Here is an 18364-nt window from a genome sequence, read left to right as displayed (position 1 = left end):
CTGCAATCAAAACTATATTTATTAAAAGTGCAGAATATTATCTGCAAAAATGTAACGTATTCATCATGCGAAATTGACTCGTTCAGTGTTATATTACCATTTATATTATTCAATTATTATTACTGATGCAATGAAATGTGGGTATAGTTTTGTAATAATGGATTGTAAGCTGTAACTAATGACATATTATTGGTTAATGGATAATTTAAAGATGCTTTATAGATCAGTAACAAGCCATTTATAACAACAACTTTAGGCTTGCCAGCTTGTGGTTGGTGTTTATCCTCCTCCTTGCATCACACTTGCTTTGTCTTTTTAACTCAATTGACCCATCTGGAAATGGGTTACAGTGCATCTGAACCAAAATTCATCTAGTAAAAACCACTTAGTAACATCTAAAACTGAACACTTGATTGATATTACTAAGAAACACGTATTAATGACTTGTGTCCATGTATACACAATTTATAATTACATTAATAATGTTTGCTGATGGCTTGTTAGCAAGAAAGAAAGAATATCTGTTACTTATTCAGTCTCTCTTTCAAACTCTGGGGGGACTAATTTGGAACGATGCTCGAGCACTGCCTGCATGAAGACGGACGGAATTAGTGGCTGAAGATACCGATGGAGGCAGCGCGTGTCATAGAACGGGGAGAAAATTGGGTGGTTCACCTGGGTGTCATGTTGCCATCACTGCCGATCGGAGCTGGAGCCGATCAATACCACTACTGCTGAGTCATTGGTCCCGGGAACGAATGCTGATTGTAAACTTTCCCACTAAAGACAAAAGCAAGATGATAATCCAGTCCAGTTGGAAAGGGGCTTTGGACTCATAGTGCTTAAAGTGATGGTTCGGAGTAATTTCACCCTAGGGACCTTTGCACCAAGACCTCGAGCCAAACACCCCCCGAGGAGCTTTTTTCACCTGGGTCTAACATTGGGAGAGTTAGCGTTATCAGCTGAATAGCTTAGCGCAGGGGCTAATGGACCCACGTTTGTATCTGGTAAATGACCCCACTGATATTGCCCGAAATAATACCAAACGTCTACAGTAGTACATATAGGTTATGTACTCATAAAACGATGGATTGGAAAGTTTGTAAGTACACCAGAAGTTTATGAACACTTGCCTGCTGGCTTCTGCTCTCTGCTGTTGTTGCTGCTGCCGGCATTAAGACGAGTGCTTAGGGCTGTCTACAAATTACAACACCGAAAAGAGATGCAACAAAAATACTTTTTAATTTAACTTTTTTTTTTTAAAGTAAGTGCTGTAGTATAACTAGCAGGAGACAAGTAATAACTGAGATAAGTTTGGAGACATTACCTTATTTAATCATTAAATTAATAAATATTTTTGTTGTATCTCTTTTCGGTGTAGTAATTTGTAGACGGCCCTAAGCACTCGTCTAACTGCAGGTAGCAGCAGCTGCAGCAACAGAGAGCAGAAAAGAGCAGGCAAGTGTTCATAAACTTCTGGTGTACTTACAAACTTTCCAATCCATCGTTTTATGAGTACATAACCTATTCGTACTAGTGTAGAAGTTTGGTATCATTTTGGGCATTATTAGTGGGGTCATTTACGAGATACAAACGTGGGTCCATTAGCCCCTGCGCTAATAAGCTATTCAGCTGATAATGCTACTCTACGCTAACTCTCCCAACGTTAGACCCAGGTGAAAAAAGCTTCTGGGGGAGTGTTTGGCTCGAGGTCATGGTGCAAAGGACCCTAGGGTGAAATTACTCCGAACCATCACTTTAATATGGGTCTAGTTTCAAAAACCACCTTGTCTACAAAATGTCCACTTCTTTCAAACCTTACCTCCAGTTAAAATTGTAAGTCTCAAGCCCAAATCCTAGATAACCCCGATGACATCATCAGGGTTATTTGTGCAAACTTTGGAAAGCTCGCTCTTGAACCACAGAGGTCAATATCCCACTGTTTTCACAAGCTGAGTAATACTCTGCATGATTAGTAAATTGAACTTTTAATGTACATTTGGTGGAGTGCCCCTTTAATGGCTTATAATGGATATATAAAACATTAGATTAATAAAGCCACTTGTTACAGCTTAAAACCTTTATAATGGCTGACTTATTAGAAAGTGCCACCTAAATGGGTAAGATGCATTTAACAGTTGTAGCTGGCCGAGGTGGAGCTAATTATAACTACTTCTATACTGTTAGGTAGTTAAAATATGACATTTTATAAGCATACGATGTGTTTTGTATGTTTTAAGCAGATGCACAGTGATTTCTACTGTATAATATTGGCACAAATGCATTTGTTCAAGCTATGTATTTTTTATAGTGTTTGGCTGGGATCATAGGCTTGCCCTTGAATTAGTTAGAAGTAAATTTGATCTCGCTACCATGCAATTACCATGTGATTGGGACTTTGACAGAGAGCGCGGCTTTGCAGCTTCACAATGTAAACAACACTCCCCAGGCAAACAGTATTACTATTTCTCTATTTGACTGACTGGGTATATATATTTAGAAAATTCTAGTTACAAAAGTCATTACTGGTTGCAAAGATAAAGATTTCAAGGCTGGTGCATGCCAAGACCAGCATTGTAGACAGCCACATCTCCCCACACAGTTTGCTTGTATTGCCTTGTTGACAGAAATGATTCATCTCATGTTTACACATTCAGCGCTGTGCATTTCCACAATCTGTCAAGCTGACGGTGAAAGCTGTTGACATTCACAAACTTATTCTGGACTTAGAAAACACACTAAAAACGTCTCCCACTCTGGTTCTGTTTGAGCAAACTAATTGATGTGTGTGTGTGTGCAACTTATTGTAGCACCAGGACAGTTTGGCATTTTAATGTGTTTATCTAATGTTCTCAGCTCTCTGTCAAAAAGACAAAGCAACATACAGTCTGGGAGTGCTCCATTAACCCTAAATGGAACATTAACTCCAGGGACAAACATATATTTTTTTGTCTTACTTTAAAATCCAAATAAGTCATGGTAGCGCTGCTGGCTCAGAAATATATGCAGTGACCTGCTGCCCTGTAAATCCTGCTGTTGCAGTAATCTTCTTTTGCAATCCAATCTCTATGGAGATTAATATGAGCATGAGATAACAGATTTAGGGAGGAAGTACTGTGGGCTATTTTCTCTGATGAATGGGAGATAATAACACTATCTCCCTACTGTGGGAGATAGATGGACCGAATAGTCTCAAAGCTGACAAATGGAAATGAAAGCAAAAATGTAGGCTATTCCCTGTTATTATATTTTCCTGACATTTGAGGATGCAGTTGAATATATCTTTATACAGTCAAATGGGACTCCAATGTTTGCTTTTGAAGAGTTTAAGATTAATCTGGACATGTGTGCTGTACATGATGTTCAATATCTATATATCAAGATGTTAAGTCAGCCTTGAGGCTAAATTAGCATCTTAAAGGGAGAAATCCCCTTATGTCTTCCCTTATGTGAGTGTTTCATGGGCTACAACCAATTATTACTATATGGGAATTAATTCAGTAGTGTCCTTATGTTTACCCACAAACAGAGGGAGGAGGAATAGCCCTATGATGTCACGTGTCTGTGATTATATAATGGCCTTAGTATTCTGTCAAAGCACAGAACTAGATCTAGAACTATACCTACTCCTCAGTTCCTCAGCAGGGATGTAGGTTAAGTAAGTAAGTAGTATTCGGCAATTCAATTAACTCAGCCTGCGATCAGTTTTCGATTTTATGTAACCCAGGGGAACAACATTGCTGTCTCAGAGTGTTGAAAGTTTTTCTGTGTTCCACCAAGCTGCTCCAATTAAGGTTAATGGCCTGGTTGTGTAACGATCCTGCTACAACAAGGCCCCTTTCAAACACCGCTGCCATTGTGACTGGGCTTGACAGAGTCAGCAGGCTGTAAAGGTGCTGCAGTGACCCATTCCCCAGGCGCAGCATCGTGCACACGGGTACCCTTGGGTGTTCTGGCAGCAGAGTTTTGTGGCAGGGCACCAAAGACACCACACAGACAGCAGATGGCCTCTGTTGTGTTTCACCCAGCCATGATGCTTCTGCTGGATCTGGGTTATAAAACCCACTGAGCAACACAGATGCAGAGAACACTGGGACTCAGTCAGGTGGATATGTAAATCATATGTATGAAGTAGCCTCCTTGGCTGCAAATGACCAACAAGCAACATATCACTGTATTTCTATATAAAAATGTTTATATATGCAAATTTACTTGAGTTTGTGAGTATATCTTATTGTCAATAATAACTTATGGGGGCAGGTGTCACAATGTCTTTAATGGTGGATATATAATTTGTATAACTGAAAAATAAACATATTCCAAATTCACTATACATCCCATTTACATCTCATCTCATTAAACAATATATCAAACAGCTCTCGTTAGTTTAGTTCACATACAGTCAAAGCAAGTTATGTTCTTCTTAAGTCTTTGGAAAAAGAGATTAAAGAGAAATGCTCTCAACACTAGGTGGAGCTCAACAACAGAGTTTTCGGGTGGAAGATGTTAACAGAGATGGACAATTATCTGATTGCTGACAGATTCATTGAATGGCAGCATTTACTTTCTGGGGAAGGAGGGGTCATTTTCAAAAGACATACAAAGAAAAAAATGCATACAAGGAGTCATCCCTATGTTCCCAGGGCCCTCGATGCAAAAGATTGGTATCTTTGCAGTTCAAAGTGCAAAAGAACGTAGGGATATGGACCTTTCAAATGCAGTCTGAATAATATAACCCCTTCAGCCACTGTGAACAGAATACTATCGCAAATTTGAGATTGTAGGTTTCAAGGAGTATAACAACAGGAGGCCAGCTGTACCTGTAGGTGGGTGATTTTAACATAACTGATCCAGGGAAACATACATTGAGCATTTGAACTAGGGGGGAAAAGCATTGCTGGGAACATTAAACCTTTTGAAAGGTCTAATATTTTACATTAAAAGGATATTGAACTGGGGAACATGGGACCCAGAGATACGCTCCTGTACAATCTATGGTACATGTCTTTTTTATCAGTTTGGGTTTCAAAGGTAAATTTCCATTATTATTTTAAACAAATATTTATCGTAAATCCTGGAAGAGGTGTGTCGTGATGGCAAGATCATGTGCATGCAATGGAGATCACCGCTGACTGCTCAAGGGTTAAATTCCAGCTACAATTGTGCTGTTTATTTTTCTTTTACATTATGTAATCTTTTGCTTTTAAAGTCTATGAAAACATGATGTCAAATCTTACGTTTCTCTTGATAATATTGAATTTTAATGACTTAACAAGTAATAGCAATAATCAAACTTAAAGTTTGGAAAAAATAAATTTCTCTATATTTTTGTTATATAATTTTGTTAAACATTTAATAGTCAGAAACCGTTTGGGGTGTGGTTTGATGAGATTTGACCGACGTTGGCCTGGCAAAATAAACGAACCAAAAAGCTGTCATCATATTGAAATGTTGCTAAATCTTTATTGTTGCACTGAGGTGCAAATCTCAAATCATAACACAAATACAATAATCTAATCTACTCTAATGTTATTTTGTCTTCATGTCGGACCCCCATCACTCATAGTAGGAAGCTGATTAAGAATTGAGGTTTTCCAGGCCTTTAAATGCCTTGGTTACAAAACATATTTAATAGTAAAACATGGACTGAAGATCAATGTCATTGTAACGCTTGTGTAGCACAGACCATGATGATGTTAATTTGGTCATTAACTCTTAAAAAAAAAAAAGCAGTTTAGTATCAGTATACACCCAAGGAAGCATGAAAACCCTTTAGGCTTTTAAAAATTGCACAGCCCAGTAAATAACATAACATTAAACTCCAGGGAGCCAGGGTGTGTCAGGCCTCACAAGCAGTTGCAGGAAATAGGGAAGCATTTTCCCAATTAAGTATTCGGAATCATTTTATGCAAGTTTGTATTTGACACTTCACCCAAAAATGTTTGTTTTTATCAAGCGTTGCCCCAATTATCTGGTCAGTAAACAGCATAATCAGAGCCTCAAGATGACAGAGTAAACTGGAGAGTGGTCATGCATGCTGTCTTTGCTTTTCACACTCTTTTGTCAATAGCCAATTATCCTCTCTATTGCTTCTCCCACCGATAGCACATGGCTTAAAATAGCTTTCTGGGGCATTGTTTTGTAATTGCAACAATCCAGACTGACTTGACACATTGATCAACCATTATGGCTTTAAACAGTGTAGAGGCCAGGTTAGGCCGGAGCTGATGAGTGATCACAGAACATTTTCTTGCAGGGTCACTGCTAAAGGTATTTCTTTGGCTCGTTTGTCATTTCCCCCCCACAAATTGCTTAACGTGGCAATAAAGCTACAGTGAACTGTTTCAGTGGTCCTGACGTCTGTGGCTGCTAGAAGCCTATTATACCGACAGCTATATTGACTGCAGGCATCAGATGAAGCATTGGCTGTTTTATGTGCCTGAGCACAAAACCTCATACAGTAATTATTGGAGATGCTGTCCTCCGGGTCCCCAAGTATGTATGAATCGGTTTAGCAGGGCCTAATGTTTGGGATAATCGCCTCCATGTTTGTCAAGGACATTGTGTTTGTCTCACTGCTGATCATCCTTATTAGTTACTAATGCCTCCTTTTTACTTCATGGTTTGGCTTGACTCGAATCAACTCACTTTTGGTACCATGTCCTTATCTCTATTTCACCTCCCAGTGTAGGTGGGACTCTCAGCTGATTGCCAACGCAACGCTGCGTGAAACTACCGTGACATCATCTTCAACGCGTCACTCGCTGAATCCTTTCATCGCCAACCAAACAGAGGAGTGCTTTTCGTCAATTGTACGGCATAGTGTACGTAGTTTACGGGAGTGGTTCCTAAAGTGGGGTCTTTGGGGGGGTTCCAGTGGGTCACCAGCAATTTAATTTCAGGACAATTCCATCCATAAGTAAAACAATGACAGATTGTATGACTATTTTGGTAATGGGCTTTATACACTTTCTTTGATAAAACATCTAAAAGCAAAAAATCCTATTAGATGGGGGACCCTGGCACAAAATCTAATCAAATTGGGGTCCTTGGTTTAATTTGTGTCAGTATAGGGGTCCTTGACGTGAAAACCACTGATGTACGTATGTAGTTGGGTGGGCTTTTTAAAATCTGGGTCGAGTGACTAAAAAAAAGTCCTGTGTTGGCTAGTCACGGTTCTCTCTGACCAATCAGAACTCCACCTTCTAGTATTGGCTCAACTCGCTTGGAACCTCAACTGAGGTGGTACCAAAAAAAGTACCAGGTACCATGTGCTATCCACAACTTTTGCTAATGTACCATGCCGTACCATGCAGTGGGAATGCGGCATTAGATGTATGTAACCTTAATCTACTGGCATTTGTAGGTACATGCATTAATTCTATATATGATATAAAATATAAGAAATGTTAGCTTTCATCTGTCACTACAGGTAGATATTACTTTACAACATCTTGTTATCACATGGGAATGTGGTTTTCACAGATGAAATGAGGAAGACTAGAAATAACATGCTATTTTTGTCCTTGCAACTCACACTGCTAACTATCAACTGAGAATCACAGAGCAGTTTCAGTCCTAGTGGGCTGACTTGTGGCACCCAAAAGCTTTGAATCATCTGGCCCAATGAATCAGAGTCTTGACTGAGCCAAATTGCCTGACTGTGCCCTGTGGGAGAGATAATTGGGTGAAACAGGTTGTTTTTTTTGCCTTACAGAGGTGCAAGAGAAGCGGGAGAAAGGAGAAAACAACATGGACTTCTCATTGTAGATAAAACCTCTGAAGCGTGCAGTGTCTAGTTTTTGTTCAGGCTGAGTTTAGGTTTTTCAATAAGGCAGTCAGGAGACTATAACAGCCTGCATGCTGTAAATGGCTAAGGGCTATTTTTGCACATGAATACAATTTGGTGTACACATTAAAAATACAAGCTTTGATCAGTCTAAACCCATGTTAAGTTAAAAGGCCAAATGTGTGATAAACTATGCATGGACTCAGAATATATTTTCATAATTTCATTGACTGAAATATACTTCCACCAAACTCATCACACACTTTCTTGATCCTTCTTTCCTGCATGAACTGATTTATGTTTATTTATTTATTTTTTAGCCAATAGGGGGCCGCAGGGGGAAACTGTGAACTCCACACTGACATCACCTTTAAGTTGATATTGCTAACATGCTAGCAGCCTTTTTACTCATCCAGCAGATAAAGAGCAACATTCACATTCTTTTGAGGTTGTGTTTTGGTCCACCTGACGAATGTAAGCTCAATACTCTCCTTTTAGCTCTGTTCTTGGTCTATTGCGGGCTGGAAAACCAAAACAATAAGCTAAAATACGCCATAAAGCTTTACAGGTAAGGGGAGAAATGGAGTTTGGTAATAATTATCTGTGGGTTTACTACTACGAGTGTTTAAACTGAAATGTTTATGTCATTTTGTTTTTCCCATTTGGTCAGTTTATTTCACACCATTTATTTATTTCATTTTGGAAAAGCTTAAAAAAAGAAATAAGTTAATTGTGTCTGATTGTAATGGGCCACTAGATAAATCAGCATTGCTCTCTGAGTACCAAGCTGCCCACAGTATAGATGCTGCTGCCTTTTAAATACCAAATGCAAAATGTAGCCTGTTAAGTGTTTATTTTCAGTATTTAAAAAAACTCTTCAAGCCAATTAACAAGCCAAGAAAGAAATTAAGCTTTATCCCTTGACCCTACTGATCATTCTGCTGTGTTTTTCCATTCACACTCTGCAATGGACATTTGTGCACACACACACAAGCACACACAAGCACACACAAGACACAATCAACGCCAGACAACTCTGCAGAGCTGTTATGTAATTAGACTTGTTAATTGGAAGAAAGCCTTCCGCCACCTGCGGCAGTAAGAGTGTGAGTTTGTGGTCATCACTAACAGAAATAGTCTTGGTAATTGTTTTGGTTTCCAGGCATCCATGGTGGAGGAGGAATGGGACAATAGAATTTCTTGTCGCTCTCAAGTTGCAACTCAAACTGCTAAAACCTGCTGGCATTAAGGGACATTGTGATCAATTTGCAGGGTTTATTGTCATAGGACTGGCAATTTAATTTAACATTCCATCCACATAAAAACCCACTTGAACATCACTGCACGAATGGCAGCTATTCAACCACGTACTAACCACCTGCGTTCACTGACAAGATAAGGAACATCCTGTTATAAATATTTTGCATCACAAAATCTGTCTCATACAAAGACAAGGCAAGAAATACTTTGATAGTTTCAGAGGGTGAGTGGCCTAAATGTCATTATGATTTAACGCAGGCCAAGTACCTCCACCCAAAGGACCTCCATTAACAACATTTGCATTTTTAAAAACTTGGCATGGCTGCTCCATCGTCTTCACAGGAGCAGGTCATGCAGAATATAAATTTAGCTTGACTCAATGTGATTTTTTTTGGTGCTGTATGAACCCTTTTGGAAGATGCCCTGAATGTGCCTAGTTGAGGATGTAAACACGCATTGATTTTCCAAGGATGATCAGAGAACCATAGCAGCTACTTAGTCATTTAAAAAAATAAAGAAGAAGCAAATGGGTGGTCAGACCATAATTTGCAAAGTAGAAGTGGTTGGGAGACTGAACGTATGCCGTTTCATTTCCAGACATATATGGATTTTATAATGGATAAACACAGACTTACTGTCTGCTTCATTTCCTTCTACAGTAATAGGAAAGATGTGTTGACTCTCCCCTTTTCTGTAATTCTACTTAAAACAACACACAAGTCTCCCACACAAGGGTGTGGTCAATTTTAAACTGTCATAGTTGCTTGAGACAAGTGGAAACTATACTATATCTGCAACAACTTGAATAATTTTATCCTCATGTGGATGAAAAGAAGATATATAGTTTTTTGTATTAAAACAAGATTAATTTGATTTTTATCCTCCAAAATACAGTACAATTTACCTTTAAAAAAAATATGGGTGCTGCAATTAGCACAGGCATACAAGACATCCACAATCACTGCCGTAATAAATTTAAAACCTAATTTAAAAATAATAAACTTTATCTTTCAAAGCTCACATTCCAGTGCATTTTAAGTTGATATTACTGCTCCAAAACATAAACCCAAGTCTGGCAGAATTGGGTCGCCCCGTGGATTAGCATGTAATCCTTTAGCTGTAGTTGTTTAATAAAACAGAATATAAATTCTAGTTTTGAATTCTAGTCCCATATTCGATTGAATTTCATTACATATTTAAATACATTTATAGGGGAAGCATCATTGACATGGGAGTCAGTTGTTGCAGTTCCGGTTGTTTCTACTACAGCCTATTCAGAATGGGGCTCAGGCTGTGTGTGTGTGTGTGTGTGTGTGTGTGTGTGTGTGTGTGTGTGTGTGTGTGTGTGTGTGTGTGTGTGTGTGTGTGTGTGTGTGTGTGTGTGTGTGTGTGTGTGTAAATAGTGGTTATACAGTATACAGATATACTTCTACCAACTCTTGGCTGTAGTTTTAGCAACTTAAAGTTAATTTATTGTACCCATTTCACTTCCTGTCAGGCATTCATTCAGAATCCCTTTTAACGCAAAGGTTGCACAAAAACTTAATCTTGTGTTGTCGGCGCACACACGGAAAGACAGTTACACAATGTGGAACTGACACATTTGGCGCAGTACAGACTACTAGGATCATAGAAATGTTGCAAAGAAGATACACTGTTTGACAATGATATACACTGACCATAAAAGAACAGCACTGAAGCTGCAGCCCTGCTGGTAAAAAGAAGTAGCATGGATGTCAAAGTGCAAAGTACAACTAGGCTGATATAGAGCCCAAAGTAAATAATAGATAGAAGTGGATTGATAGTCTGTAGAAAAGAATAAAGACATCAGCCAAGAAAAGAAGAGGTCTCCAGGTTTGCACACAGCCCCACAGCAGTTGTTTAACTCCTATACAACTTGGACTAGAGATGTTCTTCTTATTTTTCTATTTTCTTTCCATTCCGCTGCATTATACAGAAAATAAATACACAAACACCAAAATGAAATGATGCAGTTTGTTTTTGCCCACTGCCCCCTGAGCCCAATTACTGTTGTTTACACCGGATTTTGTCACACATAGGGTACAGTAGTAAAAGCGCATGAGTAACACACTGCCCTGCAGAATCACTGCGCTCTAGGTGAGTAATTACAAAATAACCTGTGAAAGATAACAAAACAAGTTTTAGCATGCCCAAACAAACTGAGGATTATTGAAAATATGTATTTTTACTTTTAATTTTATTTATTTTATCATCATTTATTTTCCAAAGAGGTTTGTGATGTGAAAAAAGGAAATTAATATCACAATTACTGGCATCCTTTTCACAAGGGCTTGTAAATGTATTTATTCCAACACATCCTCATACCTGAACAACGTTATAGGTCAATTTCCAGACTCCCAAAACAACACATACGTTCTATTTACTGCCACGCACTGGTGGATTAATCATGTGACCGTTCTATTTAACATAACGGGCGCAGTTTTAAACAGGTAGGCCTAGTTGACGTTGTGAAACGGAACTAGGTTAGTATAGGAAACAAATACTTAAAATATATATTTAGTAAATATATATATAAATATATATATAATATATAATAATATAAATATTTAGTTAAGCCGCCTACACATGATACGACTATGAGTGCGCAAGCACTCGTCATCATTTATTCTGGATTTGGGTGCGCATTGAAAGGTCCCCGGCAACGTGGTCAAAGTTGAAATAATTTGAACTTGAAGCGCAGCACTCGGCGGCGACAGTATATTAAATGGACCAACAGATCCCGTTGCTCTGGACGGAGACCAGTGAAGGATATTAGAAGCACTTATCCGGTGAACGCTGAGCGTACCTGCGCAGCCTCCAACTGAGAGAGACAACATAAATATGACGTGAGCAACCTGTCTGAAAGTTGTAAGTCTTCTGGTAGCTGTGCCTAGAGAAATCTCAATCATTCCCAATCTTGCAGAGACGGAGAGCGTAGGTATATGGGCACAGGCTAATTATTGCTAACTAAAATGCTAGTTAACATTAGTAATTAAACTTAAGCAGCTAATGTAAATCGAAACTGCCTGCGAGCTTCTCCTGTACTATACGGTAATTCCTCTACTATGCGACAGTAAGTCGCGTGATTATGACACAATCGTTAGCCTATTTTTACAAAAATGTCTGCTACGGAGCCATAACGTGTAATTTATACATTGTCGTGTTTCTTTAAAAATAAACAATGGACAAATAAAGTCTTTAAACGCTTCAGATGTAAAGTTATTCGCTGTCAAAGTGACGTCAAAATGAATGGCAGTCAATGGAATGCTAACGGTGGGTGAGTGCTTGTTGGCATCAAAATGGCGCCATAGGAGCTACGGGTTGTTGACAGACGCTTACCCCCTTGGGCGATTCCGAGCATTGCGTAACGCCGAGGGTAACGCTTTCTCCGAGCTGTCTCCACCGCTCTCCCGCTCTAGGAAAACAATGGCACAGTCAGCACAGAGAGGTTTTACTGCGGATCATGTGTAGGCAGCTTTAGGGTTAATAAAACATCAGGGATTGGCTTAAAATGAGTCACGTAACATTGTGACGTCACGGACGTCATAGCGTCACCAAAACTCGGTTCATTTCAAAACGACAGTTAACTTTTGGTTACACACGGGACCTTTAATGTTTACATCAATGCACCGAACACGGACCCCAGTCTCCTGAATAAGCCCTGTGTTTGTTTGACACTCGTACACTTCGTCACCTCACTTCCCCGTTTGTTCACGCGACAATTACTATAGCCACAAGAGTTCCCTGCCTAAAGAAACGTACTGTAATTGTGGGTCGTTATCATCTACTGTATAGTCGATGCTCGTTACACCCATACGGCCGTTTTCTGCTGATTTATTCCTTGTTTTTTCTTCCTAAATCCAACACACCCTGCTAAACATGTTAAAAATGTAACTTAATTTGCTTTTTCAAGCCTTGCATCTCCATCATTAACTGTTGAGTTGCACTGTGCGCCCTCCTCATCCCTCATTCTTTCCCTCGTCCTGATTTCTGGGTCTTGCTGTTGAATGTTAGCGTATAATCAATCAATCAATCAATCAATCAATCAACCACAGAGCCGGCTCCATCATTAAACGTGTTACTCATTCTCCTTGGATGGTAGTTATTCCATAAAACAAGGATCTCAGATAAGAAGCTTTATTTGTAAAAATATAAAAATATATAAACATCCTTTTTTAATTCAAACTATTACCTGCCAGCTCAGATTAGGCTCACTGGGCTCTACGACACACCATTGCGCACCGTCTCACATGCTGTCATGGCTGAAAGGCACAGATTGAAGACTGCTGAAATTACTGCAAAATAGAATTTGACCCCTGATAAGGCCCACTATCTATTCTGCCAAGTGCGACATTTTGATGAAACGCTGGATGTCTCGGGAGTGGGGAGCACTCAAGTATTTTACCCAAGCATTCTGGAGTGCATATATACATAACTTGTATGTTGGTGAATGTGGTAGGCTATTTATACCGTTAGAAGTGAATACTTTACTATTTTAAAGTGCTGTCTTAATATGGCACGCCGTTTTAACATTTAATCGAACCACACTCCTATCTGTAATTACACTTTAGATATCCATAATAGCATTTCTCCTAGTCAAAATTATATTCTCACCAGTCAGAATGGTATCTAAAGATATCCACAATACCATTTTGACTAGTAGAAATTGTATTTCCAGATTTCTATTACTTTGATTGTACTAGTCAAACCTAAATTTAAATCCTTAAAAAGTACAAGTGTGCGTTTTAAAGGCTAGGCTGGATATTTAGTGCAGATATCCGTAATTCACTTATAGTCAAAAAGAACATTTCAAATTTTCCACAACGCCATTCTTCCTATCCATGCAATATAATTCTTACTATATGAAGAACTGCAATTTCAGATATCTACAATCCAATTGTTACTAGTCATAATTTTTATTTTATTTTTATTACTTCTAGTCCTAATTCTAATTGTAGATATTTGAAATTGCATTTTTACAAGTCATAACATGAATTGTGGATATCCATAATTACATTTTTACTAGTCAGAATGTATTGCATTTTGGATAATCCAAATTACATTATGGATAACTGGAATGGTTTTTCATTTTGCATATCTGAAATTAAAATTATGACTAGTAACAATTGGATTGTAGATATCTGAAATGGTAACAATTATATTGCATATATCCAGAATGTTCATTCTAGATATCTAAAATGTAATTGTGGATATCTGAAATTGAAAGTCCAATACACATGAATGGCAAACGTGACGTCATTTGTACTAGTAAGAATGACGTTGCGGATAGCTGAAATGTTCTTTTTGACTAGTGAGAATTGAGTTACGGATATCTACAATATTCCACTTGATGTCAATTGCTCTGCCTCTTTCTGTAGTTGTTATTGTTGTTGTATTCTTTATTTTTTGCTGTTTTTAAATGTCTTATGTATCCCTGTACAGTGTCCTTGAGTGCCGAGTAAGGCGCCTTTAAATAAAATGTATTATTATTATTAGTATTATTTACAATACATATCCAGATAGCTATTACATGTTAAAACGGCTTGACATGGTCTTGACTTTCTTTTTTTAAAGACCCCACAGACATTCACACATCACAGCTAACCATTTTACACACTGCTACATGTATGTCAAACGGTTTGTGTTCTCTTTTTAGAGGTTATTAACTATTTCAGGGGTGTTCGAAAAGTACATTTATTCAAGTACTGTACTTACAGTAAGTACCATTGTGAGGTACATGCAGCATTTACTTTAGTCACTTTGCAAATTAAAGGCTCTGCATCTACACAGGTGTTTTCAATTACGTGGGTTAATTAGTCTTTAAGTCATGTGTAAGTTGAGTGGAGCTATGCTGGTTATAATATGATGTCAATAAACTCTAAGTACCAGTAATAATGATAACAGTGTGAGCTGCCCCGCCCTAACAATCAAGATGAGATGTCAATCAAACGCAGTTGTACAGGCCTGATAGGAGGTCTTATTTGTGTGGGTGGACTAATAGGTGTACAGGGGCTTTAATAGTATAAAATACATTGCATTAATATTGATTAAACAAATAGTATAACAAGTAGTTAGAATTTGCTCTACCTTGACCTTTTTTATATTTTAATGTATTAGTTAAATCAATAATAGATATACAGTACAGGCCAAAAGTTTGGACACACCTCATTCAATGCATTTTCTTTATTTTCATGACTATTTACATTGTAGATTCTCACTGAAGGCATCAAAACTATGAATGAACACATATGGAATTATGTACTTAACAAAAAAGTGTGAAATAACTGAAAACATGTCTTATATTTTAGATTCCTCAAAGTAGCCACCCTTTGCTTTTTTGATAGCGCTGCCAACCCTTGGTGTTCTCTCATTGAGCTTCATGAGGTAGTCACCTGAAATGGTTTTCACTTCACAGGTGTGCCTTGTTAGGGTTAATTAGTGGAATTATTTCCCTTATTAATGGGGTTGGGACCATCAGTTGTGTTGTGCAGAAGTCAGGTTGATACACAGCCGACAGCCCTGTTGGACAACTGTTAGAATTCATATTATGGCAAGAACCAATCAGCTAAGTAAAGAGAAATGAGTGGCCATCATTACTTTAACAAATGAAGGTCAGTCAGTCCGGAAAATTGCGAAAACTTTGAATGTGTCCCCAAGTGCAGTCGCAAAAAACATCAAGCGCTACAACGAAACTGGCTCACATGAGGACCGCCCCAGGAAAGGAAGACCAAGAGTCACCTCTGCTGCTGAGGATAAGTTCATCCAAGTCACCAGCCTCAGAAATCGCAAGTTAACAGCAGCTCAGATTAGAGACCAGATGAATGCCACACAGAGTTCTAGCAGCAGACACATCTCTAGAACAACTGTTAAGAGGAGACTGCACGAATCAGGCCTTCATGGTCAAGTAGCTGCTAGGAAACCACTGCTAAGGAGAGGCAACAAGCAGAAGAGATTTGTTTGGGCCAAGAAACACAAGGAATGGACATTAGACCAGTGGAAATCTGTGCTTTGGTCTGATAAGTCCAAATTTGAGATCTTTGGTTCCAACCACCGTGTCTTTGTGCAATGCAGAAAAGGTGAACGGATGGATTCTACATGCCTGGTTCCCACCGTGAAGCATGGAGGAGGAGGTGTGATGGTGTGGCGGTGCTTTGCTGGTGACACTGTTGGAGATTTATTTAAAATTGAAGGCATACTGAACCAGCATGGCTACCACAGCATCCTGCAGCGACATGCCATCCCATCCGGTTTGCGTTTAGTTGGACCATCATTTATTTTTCAACAGGACAATGACCCCAAACACACCTCCAGGCTGTGTAAGGGCTATTTGACCAAGAAGGAGAGTGATGGAGTGCTGCGCCAGATGACCTGGCCTCCACAGTCACCGGACCTGAACCCAATCGAGATGGTTTGGGGTGAGCTGGGAGAGGAGTGAAGGCAAAAGGGCCAACAAGTGCTAAGCATCTCTGGGAACTCCTTCAAGACTGTTGGAAAACCATTTCAGGTGACTACCTCTTGAAGCTCATCAAGAGAATGCCAAGAGTGCAGTAATCAGAGCAAAGGGTGGCTACTTTGAAGAAACTAGAAAACAAGACATGTTTTCAGTTATTCCACACTTTTTTGTAGATTTTTGTAGTGTACATAATTCCACGTGTTCATTCATAGTTTTGATGCCTTCAGTGAGAATCTACAATGTAAATAGTTATGAAAATAAAGGAAACTCATTGAATGAGAAGGTGTGTCCAAACCTTTGGCCTGTACTGTATATAAAAACATATAGCATAAATCAGTGATTGCTTTAGATACTTTTGTGATGACACTTATTTTTACTTAAGTAGATGTAGGGCTATTCTTATTACTACTTTTACTAAACATCTGAGTACTTCTCCGCCACTTGGTATTCCTACCTATGGCCATATGTTTACCTTAGCAGAACTTGATTATGGATGGTAACGATTAGTGTTGCAAAAAAGTGGCAATGCAATTACAATGCAAAAACGGAATAGGCTTAATTTCTCATGTCACGTCCTGCAAAGGGTAAGTCATGACAGTGAGCCAGCATGCACAATACCAGGACCCTGAAAGTGAAGCAGCTAAATGGCATTTAGCCGATCATAAATTATTATAATTTACACCTGTGCCAGTTACTGTATGTGTATACTTATTCTACTGTATCAGTATGCTGTTTAAGCACAGGTGTTTTCACTTGAGGCTGATTAGACCCCCCCCTCGCCCAGATGAATGATGGGTGGAAACAGGGGGGATCTCACCAAACACAACTTGTTCCACCCCAACAAGTGCTTGATAGAGATGTCAATCAAACAGTATGTACACTCCCACACAGTCCCTATAGGAGGACTAATCAAGCTAAATAAGTGAAAACACCTGTGTGGGTGTACCATCTGTGTAAACAGTAGGGTCAGTGAAGGGGCATTACAACAGTAAAACAACTGACTCTAATGGATTCCTGTGTCATGGTGACAATCCATCAGGTAAGCACAAATAGCTCTGTTAAGCAACAACTGCAAAGCTTTAGAAGGGGTTGTGGAGATATGGACAGTATTTAAAGGTCCTATGTGGTCGAAAACTGTGGATTAGACGGTTGCTTTGTTAATTCCAGAGTTAATTGCCCTGCAAGTGGCCTATCTAAGAGCCAGCAGCCAAGATAAGAGCTATAGTCAAATTATCTAAATGTTTAAAAAAAAGGTGCTGAAACCAAAGCTGCTAAATGGAATCCAACCACCATTCGTTTTATTATTCACGCCTGAGCTTTTCCTTTTGTGACATGTCACAATGTGTTCTGTGAAAAAGCCCTACTCTCGTCCTTCATATAATCCCTTCTTCTTGACCGCATCACGTTTCTGATTGTGTTCATAGGAAAGTGGTTCGGAAAGGACATTTATTTTAGCCGATTTGGATCCAGCCAGAGAGAGCATTGTTGATTTTTATTCAGGGGCTGGTTTACAGCCAGTGTGCAAAGTGAATGTAATTACCAGCCTTAACTACCAGGTAGGATAAGGTGCCGTGCTCTGGGTATTGCAGGACCAATAATGAAAAACAACCCTTTTTGGTGGCCCTTTTTAAGAGATTCTGACCTGTGAAAAGCTTTCTGTGATTTGTTTTTTTTCTTCTCCTTCTTCATAGCCTATGGGAGTGGGTTTTGCTGCAAGTTGATATTACCATAGGCATAATTTACAGGGGGGGTTACAGCCATCCCAATAATCAAAACTGGCCAGTGCAACCCCACCTTCCCCCAAAATCTAATGATAATTTCCTTAACATGAATAAAGACAT

The 18364-nt window shown here is 39.0% G+C and overlaps 1 protein-coding gene across 3 annotated transcripts in view; it reads left to right on the top strand.

Moving 5' to 3' along the window:
* The first annotated feature begins 17444 nt into the window (after nt 1-17444).
* Nucleotides 17445-18364, top strand: part of klhl29 (kelch like family member 29) — a 232935-nt gene continuing 232015 nt past the window's right edge. For 2 of the 3 annotated variants that reach the window (XM_028605863.1, XM_028605864.1), the window contains exon 1: nt 17446-17562. The gene's annotated coding sequence lies outside the window, so the exon portion shown is untranslated. Of the gene's footprint in view, nt 17563-18364 lie in introns of all 3 variants that reach the window. The other variant, XM_028605865.1, reaches the window with a different exon arrangement.

This window comes from Perca flavescens, chromosome 18, assembly GCF_004354835.1.
Source record: "Perca flavescens isolate YP-PL-M2 chromosome 18, PFLA_1.0, whole genome shotgun sequence".
Taxonomy (NCBI): domain Eukaryota; kingdom Metazoa; phylum Chordata; class Actinopteri; order Perciformes; family Percidae; genus Perca; species Perca flavescens.
The sequence above is the reverse complement of the archived record's forward strand: the minus strand, read 5'-3'. Positions and strand labels throughout refer to the sequence as shown.